The 7,572-nt window shown below is 50.8% G+C and overlaps 1 pseudogene; it reads left to right on the forward strand.

Moving 5' to 3' along the window:
- The first annotated feature begins 4,772 nt into the window (after positions 1 to 4,772).
- On the forward strand, positions 4,773 to 5,408 carry LOC128931705 (large ribosomal subunit protein eL42-like; annotated as a pseudogene).
- The last annotated feature ends 2,164 nt before the right edge of the window (positions 5,409 to 7,572 follow it).

The following is a 7,572-nucleotide window of genomic DNA, read 5'->3' on the forward strand; positions in this document are numbered from 1 at the left end:
TTAAAATAACATTTAAAAATGAAATCATAGAAACAGATGATGGAAGACACTTAATTAAATGGCAAAACAAAAGTTAGCCATTGTGTATTTGTTAACATTCTTAATATTTCTAATCCATGAGACTCACGTGTCAATGAGAACAGGGCCAGGCGCGGTGGCTCAGGTCTGTAATCCCAGCACTTTGGGAGGCTGAGGCAGGCGGATCACCTAAGGTTGGGAGTTCAAGATAAGCCTGGCCAACATGGTAAAACCCTGTCTCTGCCAAAAATACAAAAATTACTTGGGAATAGTGGCACATGTCTGTAATCCCAGCTACTTGGGAGTCTGAGGCAGGAGAATTGCTTGAACCTAGGAGGCGGAGGTTGCAGTGAACCGAGATCCTGCCACTGCACTACCGCGTGGGCGACAGAGCGAGACTCCTTCTCAAAAAAAAAAAAAAAAAAAAAAAAAAAAAAAAAAAAAAAAAGAAATGAAAAGAAACTAAAGAAAAAGAAATTGCGCCTCCGGATGTTGTTTACTTCCTGGACAGCACATGAAGTCCGGAACGCCTGGAGGCAGCCGTCTGGAAACCTGCGCTAAGCCGGCCCCACCACCCACACCTGAGCCTCCGTGGCGCCCCGCCCCCTTACCTAGGCCGCGTGGGGCGGGGGCTGCGGGCCCGGGTGCGCGGCGCCGGATGAGCCTACTGGCCTCGCCGTGGGTACGCGGCGGCGGGTGGGGCTGGCCGGGGACTGAACCTCGGCTGAGCTGAGCACCAGCCCCTTTGTGTCCTCCGCTCCCTGCAGGAGTGGAGACAGGCTCTGCTCGGACGCCCGTCTCCTCCTCGCAGCGGGTGGTGGTGACAACCCCACTCCCCAAAGGCAGGCGCCAGAGGCGGCGGGAGAGAGCGTCTGCGGCCCCTATCGGTGCTCCGGAGAGCTCACCTGCGCCGAGGAGGTAGGCTTGGGGGCTGGAGAAACCGGGGTAGATGGGATGTCAGCTCAGGCTGGAGATCACGCGTTGGGTATCGGAGCTGGTTGGGTAATGGGTTCGCCGCGTCCTGATCCCCTCCCAGTTGACACCCAAAGTTTGGCTCACTTTCCCACAGAGTGAGGTGTTCCGCACGGAGTTGGAAGTCAGGGAAACCCCCAAAGGCCGCACAGCCCCCTCCAGCTGATCTGGAAGACCCGTGGCTTTACCCGGCTGTTGCTCTTCTCATACCTCAAAGATTGGGTGGGGCGCCAGTAGGAGGGCAGACCAGTGTGGAAGGGGGAGTCTGTGGGTGCTGTGGACAGTGCACCGGGATGAGACTGGAGGGAAGGACTCCTCCGTGGTGTCTGATTGGTACATAGGTGATGGTCTTAGCCTCCTCTGTTTCTTGAAGTGTCAACAATTGGAATCACTGAAGAAACTGGTTGCTGTGACTAAGGGAGCCTTAAGCTACTATTTAGCGTTGATTGAACACCTACTATGTGCCTGGCATTATATGGGATGCTGAGGATACAATGAGATTATTGATCCACAGCTAGTGTGCGAAGTACACAGGCTGGGGAGGCTTTAGAGAGAAAAGGGCATTTGAGTTGGATTCAGAAGGATGAAAAGCATGGAAGTCTTTGGGGGCACTTATTCCACAGAGCCAGACTGAACCCGAGCTGTGGTGTTGGACATTTGGATAAAGTGGCGACCCAGAAACAATTCCTGCTCTCTTTAATCCACTGTCTAAGCATGAAGGGAATGAACAGGATGAATTCCTGAAAAGACAATTTTATGGGCTAGGTCCCAAGAACCCAGGAATTCCCTTCTGGGTGCAGTTGGGAGGGGGTCTGCCTGGGGGTGACGTGACAGTCCACACAATCCTGGGTACCTCCTCCCCATCCCTGGACTCTGAGACTATTTCCTCTGACAAGTCCTTGCCCTCTGCCCACCAGCTCATTTCTCTTTGGGACCAGACATGGTTGGAGAAGTGGCTCTCCCTTTCCTTCCTCACAGATTCTTCTGTCCGTTCAATTCCGGGGCTCCTTTGGGAAATGACCGACACACCAACTTGTGAATTCATTCAGCACCTATTTGCTGTGGCCATGCTCGGTCTGCACAGGCTATTCCCACAGCTGTTGGGGATGTCATGGTAAACAAATCAGAGGTTCTTCCCCCTGGAACTTAAAATGGAAAGCGTCTCTGATAATTCCAGCAGAGTTCTAGTCTATGCCAGTCCTAGTCTATGCCCTGCTGACTCACTCTCAGGGTGTGGGGTGCCCGTGGCTGCCAGTGGTTTTCTCCCTCACTTATCAGCCACTCTGGCTGCCCGTATTCGTCCCCATTTAAGGTACCCGGCAGGACTTAGATGCTGGGCTTAGATCCTAACACTAGGCAGCGGTGGGACTTTGGGCATGTGACCTAATCCTTAGTGTGCCTCAGTTTCCTCTTCTGTAAAACTGGGGGAAAGATGTAGGCCGGGCGTGGTGGCTCACGCCTATAATCCCAGCACTTTGGGAGGCCGAGGCGGGTGGATCACGAGGTCAAGAGATCAAGACCATCCTGGTCAACAAGGTGAAACTCTGTCTCTACTAAAAATACAAAAATTAGCTGGGCATGGTGGTGCGTGCCTGTAGTCCCAGCTACTTGGGAGGCTGAGGCAGGAGAATTGCTTGAACCCAGAAGGCGGAGGTTGTGGTGAGCCGAGATCATGCCATTGCACTTCAGTCTGGGTAACAACAGCAAAACTCCATCTCAAAAAAAAAAAAAAGTGAGATGATACACAGAAAGGGCATGTTACAGTGCCTGATGTGTAGTTAAGAATCAAGAAATCAGCCAGGCGGGGTGGCTCACGCCTGTAATCCCAGCACTCTGGGAAGCCAAGGTGGGTGGATCACCTGATGTCGGGAGTTCAAGACCAGCCTGGCCAAAGCCTGGCCAACGTGGTAAAACCCCGTCTCTACTAAAAATACAAAAAAATAGCAGGGCGTGGTAGCAGGCACCTGTAATCCCAGCTACTTGGGAGGCTGAGGCAGGAGAATGGCTTTAATCCAGGAGGCGGAGGTTGCAGTGAGCAAGATCACTCCTCCCGGGAGGAACCTTGAACCTCCTCAGGTAGGAGAATCACTTGAACCTCCTCCTCCCAGGATCAGGTGATTCTCCTACTCAGCCTCCCAAGTAGCTGGGACTACAGGCGCATACCACCACACCCGGCTAATTTTTGTATTTTCAGTAGAGACAGAGTTTTACCATGTTGGCCAGGCTAACTCCTGACCTCAAGTGATTCCCCCCCCCACCCCCACCTCAGCCTCCCAAAATGCTGGGATTACAGGAGTGAGCCACCGCGCCTGACTAGGAGGCTTTATTCTTAACCATTAAGCTAACCTGCCTCATTGACTGATTGCGTAAAAGATACACTTGACCCAGAAACTTAGGACTTTCCTAAAGGGAGTGTGTGGTCCTTTATCCTGGATGATACAGCTATCTGTTAGCTGAGCTTTGATGCTGGTACTGTTTGCAGTGAGCCCAGCAGGCCTGGAACAGGGTTGTGGGAACTGCACAGAGCTGGTATCCCTTCCTGATGGCTGTGTGTGTGTGTGTCTGTGTGTGTGTATGTGTGTGTGTGTATGTGTGTGTATGTGTGTGTGTATGTGTGTGTGTGTATGTGTGTGTGTATGTGTGTGTATGTGTGTGTATGTGTGTATGTGTGTGTGTGTATGTGTGTGTGTGTGCACGCGTGCACATATTTTCCCCTGTGTAAGCGTCACTCAGAGGGAAAGGGGGAATGTGAATAAACCAGGAGGAATGAACTAAGAGTATATTCAAGAAAGAGCTTCTCAACATGGATGCGATGTGCCAGAATCTGTGGATATGGGAAACCACCACACCTCTTTTGTTGGGAATGAAGAATAGCAGAGACGCTCACATTCTAGACGTGCATTCCAGCTTGGCGGCTGAGTAAGGAAGATGGCCAAAGAGTGGGTGCAAGCTTAAGATGCTCCCACCTCTCTTTCCCACAGCTCCTGCTTCCAAAGCTGCATCCGTGTATACTGCCCCGTCCCTCCAGACAGGCTGGGACAATGCTGGTGATGCACGCAAGGCCACAGGACAGTTTCCATACATGCCAGCCCGTTTTCCCCCTCCTTTCTGAAGCACTTTTAAATTTCTTACAGGGGGCCTCCCCACAGGTCTGGGGAGGCCTTGAGGTGATCCCTCTCTGCCTGCAGTCAAAGCCCTTCATGCATCTGTCTTTGGGAAAGGAGTGTGTGCTGGGGGCATGGGTATTGATGCTGGGAGTCAAGGGTGGAAACTGGGTAGAGGGTGGCTGTGCTGAGAAAACAGGTAAGCAGGATGTGAACCTTCAGAACTGTAAACCTCCAGGCTGCTCCTCTCCCACGCGCCTTCCTCCCTCACTCACTGGTAGGGTGGGGTGCAGCAGAGCCCCTGGCACACCCTGGCCCCCTGCCCCAGGTACTGGCTAGGCTGAGAACAGGTGGTACTGTTGAAAAACCACAAGAGGAAGTTTGGGGAGGGCTGGGGGTGGGGAAAGTTTTGGGGCCCCTGCCAAGTTTCCCTTACCCTACTGAGCAGTAGGTGTGTTTATCTTACCCACAAAGACATTTAAATTTTAATGTTACCCACAAAGATATTTTAAATTTTGTCTTACCCACGAAGACATTTAAATTTCAGAGAGGTGTCAAGGCCTGCCCCTTTCTAGGGATGACAACAGACACCACTAGAAATGGGATAGGAGGGCCGGGCGTGGTGACTCACGCCTGTAATCCCCGCACTTTGGGAGGCCAAGGCGGACAGATCACGAGGTCAGGAGTTCAAGACCAGCCTGACCAACATGGTGAAAGCCCGTCTCTACTAAAAATACAAAAATTAGCCAGGTGCAGTCGCACACACCTGTAATCCCAGCTACTTGACAGGCTGAGGCAGGAGAATTGCTTGAACCCGGCAGGCAGAGATTGCAGTGAGCTGAGACCGTACCACTGTACTCCAGTCTGGGTGACAGAGCAAGACTCTGTCGCAAAAAAAAAAAAAGAGCTTTTTCTTTCCGTGCCGACAGCACTCACGCAAACATGGTGAACATTCCTAAAACCCACCGAACTTTCCGTAGGAAGTGTGGCAAGCACCAACCCCACAAAGTGACACCGTACAAGAAGGGCAAGGATTCTCTGTATGCCCAGGGAAAGCGGCGTTATGACAGGAAGCAGAGTGGCTATGGTGGGCAAACTAAGCCAATTTTCTGGAAAAAGGCTGAAATTACAGAGAAGATTGTGCTAAGGCTTGAATGCCTTGAGCCAAACTGCGATCTAAGAGAATGCCGGCCATTAAGAGGTGCAAGCATTTTGCACTGGGAGGAGATAAGAACAGAAAGGGCCAAGTGATCCAGTTCTAAATGTCTTCTTTTCTTTTAGGAAGACAATAAAATCGTGAGTTTATGTTAAAAAAAAAAGAAGAAGAAGAAGAAAGAAATGGGATTGGAACAAGTTACCCATCTGTTGGATTTCACCTGGGATTTGCGCCAGTTGAGAAAGGCTAATTCCAGAAAGCCTCTCTTTCACCTTCTTTGGCCCCTTCACTTTTCTGTTTCCCAAAGCAGTCCCTACAATCTTTAAACCCAGAGGGATGTGGCTGTAATGGCCACTTAGGAGCTGAACAGTGTTGTGGAAACTGTCCCTAAGTGTTTTACCTGCACTGTCTCATTTAATATTTCTGCACCACAACTCCAGGTAGTAAGCACCTTTCTCTCCAATTTACAGATAGGAAACTGAGGCTCAGGAAGGCAAACTTGCTCAAAATAATTTAGTAAGTGTCAGAGCCCAGAGTTAAACAAGGATCTGTCTGATTTCAGAGTCTAGGCTCTTTACTCATGAATTAACTCTCAGCCTGACCATTGACTTCCCTAACATATAAAACACTGAGCAACAGGGAGGCTGAGATCTAAAAGTATCTCTTTTTCTTTTTTTTATAATTTTTTTTTTTTGAAGAGATGGGGTTTCTCCATGTTGGTCATGCTGGTCTCAAACTCCTGACCTCAGATGATCCACCCTCCTCGGCCTCCCAAAGTGCTGGGATTACAGGTGTGAGCCACCATGCCCCGTATTTTAAGGTATTTTTAAAATACTGCTGCTAATATGGGAGGGGGAGAGAATTGGAAGGGATTCCTTGGAAGTTAATGTATTTAAGAAAGGATAGCCATTGGAGACCAGCCTGACCAACATGGGGAAAACCCGTCTCTACAAAATAGTAATGATAAAATAGAATAAAAAAGAAAGGATAGCCAGGCTGGGTGCGGTGGCTCACCCCTGGAATCCCAGCCCTTTGGGAGGCCAAGGCGGGCAGATCACGAGGTCAAGAAATCCAGACCAGCCTGGCCAACATGGTGAAACTCCATCTCTACTAAAAATACAAAAATTAGCTGGGCATGGTGGCGCGCGCCTGTAATCCCAGCTACTTGGGAGGCTGAGGCAGGAGAGTCTCTTGAACCCGGGAGGCAGAGGTTGCAATGACCCGAGATCGCGCCACTGAACTCCAGCTTGGAGACAGAGCGAGACTCCGTCTTTAAAAAAAAAAAAAAAGAAAGAAAAGAAAAAGAAAGGATAGCCAAGTGAAAAAAAAATGAGGAGGTGAGAGGTCAAGGTCACACTCTGGAAGGTTGCAGCAAGGGGAAGATTTAGGAGAGGTGCTGCAGCTGTACGCAATTTTTTTTTTTTTTTTTTTTTTTTTTTTGAGACGGAGTTTTGCTCTTGTTACCCAGGCTGGAGTGCAATGGCGCGATCTCGGCTCACCACAACCTCCGCCTCCTGGGTTCAGGCAATTCTCCTGCCTCAGCCTCCTGAGTAACTGGGATTACAGGCACGTGCCGCCATACCCAGCTAATTTTTTGTATTTTTAGTAGAGACGGGGTTTCACCATGTTGACCAGGATGGTCTCGATCTCTTGACCTCGTGATCCACCCGCCTCGGCCTCCCAAAGTCCTGGGATTACAGGCTTGAGCCACCGCGCCCGGCCTGTACGCAAATATTTTAAAGGTAGCCCTGGCAAGCCTTGAAGTTGTGGGTAGGGGAATTGGTGGAGGCAGATTTTCAAAAACGTAACACCTAACAAATGGGGCCTAGAGCTGATGCTGTAATAGCGGCTTCTGCCAGCGAGACGACCTCAAAGCCCCTGGGCCTGTAACCCCTGCTGTGATTTCCGGCACTTCCCCCTTCTGTCATCCTCTGCTCGCCCATTCTCCCCGGCCCGTTGTAGTTCCCCAGTCGTCCACCAGGAGGGGGCTGTTGCCCAGTGTGTCGCCCCAGGGGCTGCTGGATTGGGTGAAGACTTGCCGGGTTCTTAAGGCGCTGACTGGTTTCAAGGGGTCTCTGCTCCCACCCCATCCCCATCTGTTTACACACCAGGGCCCAGAAAACAGCTTTTGACCCAGCAAAGCCCCCATAAAATGTGCTTTTCTGGACCGGGCACGGTGGCTTAGGCCTGTAATCCCGGCACTTTGGGAGACTGAGGTGGGTGGATCACTGGAGGTCAGGAGTTCGAGACCAGCCTGGCCAGCATGGTGAAACCCCCACCCCATCTCTACTAAAATTACAAAAATTAGCCGGGCATGGTGGC

The sequence above is a fragment of the Callithrix jacchus genome, chromosome 4 (assembly GCF_049354715.1).
Source record: "Callithrix jacchus isolate 240 chromosome 4, calJac240_pri, whole genome shotgun sequence".
Lineage (NCBI taxonomy): Eukaryota > Metazoa > Chordata > Mammalia > Primates > Cebidae > Callithrix > Callithrix jacchus.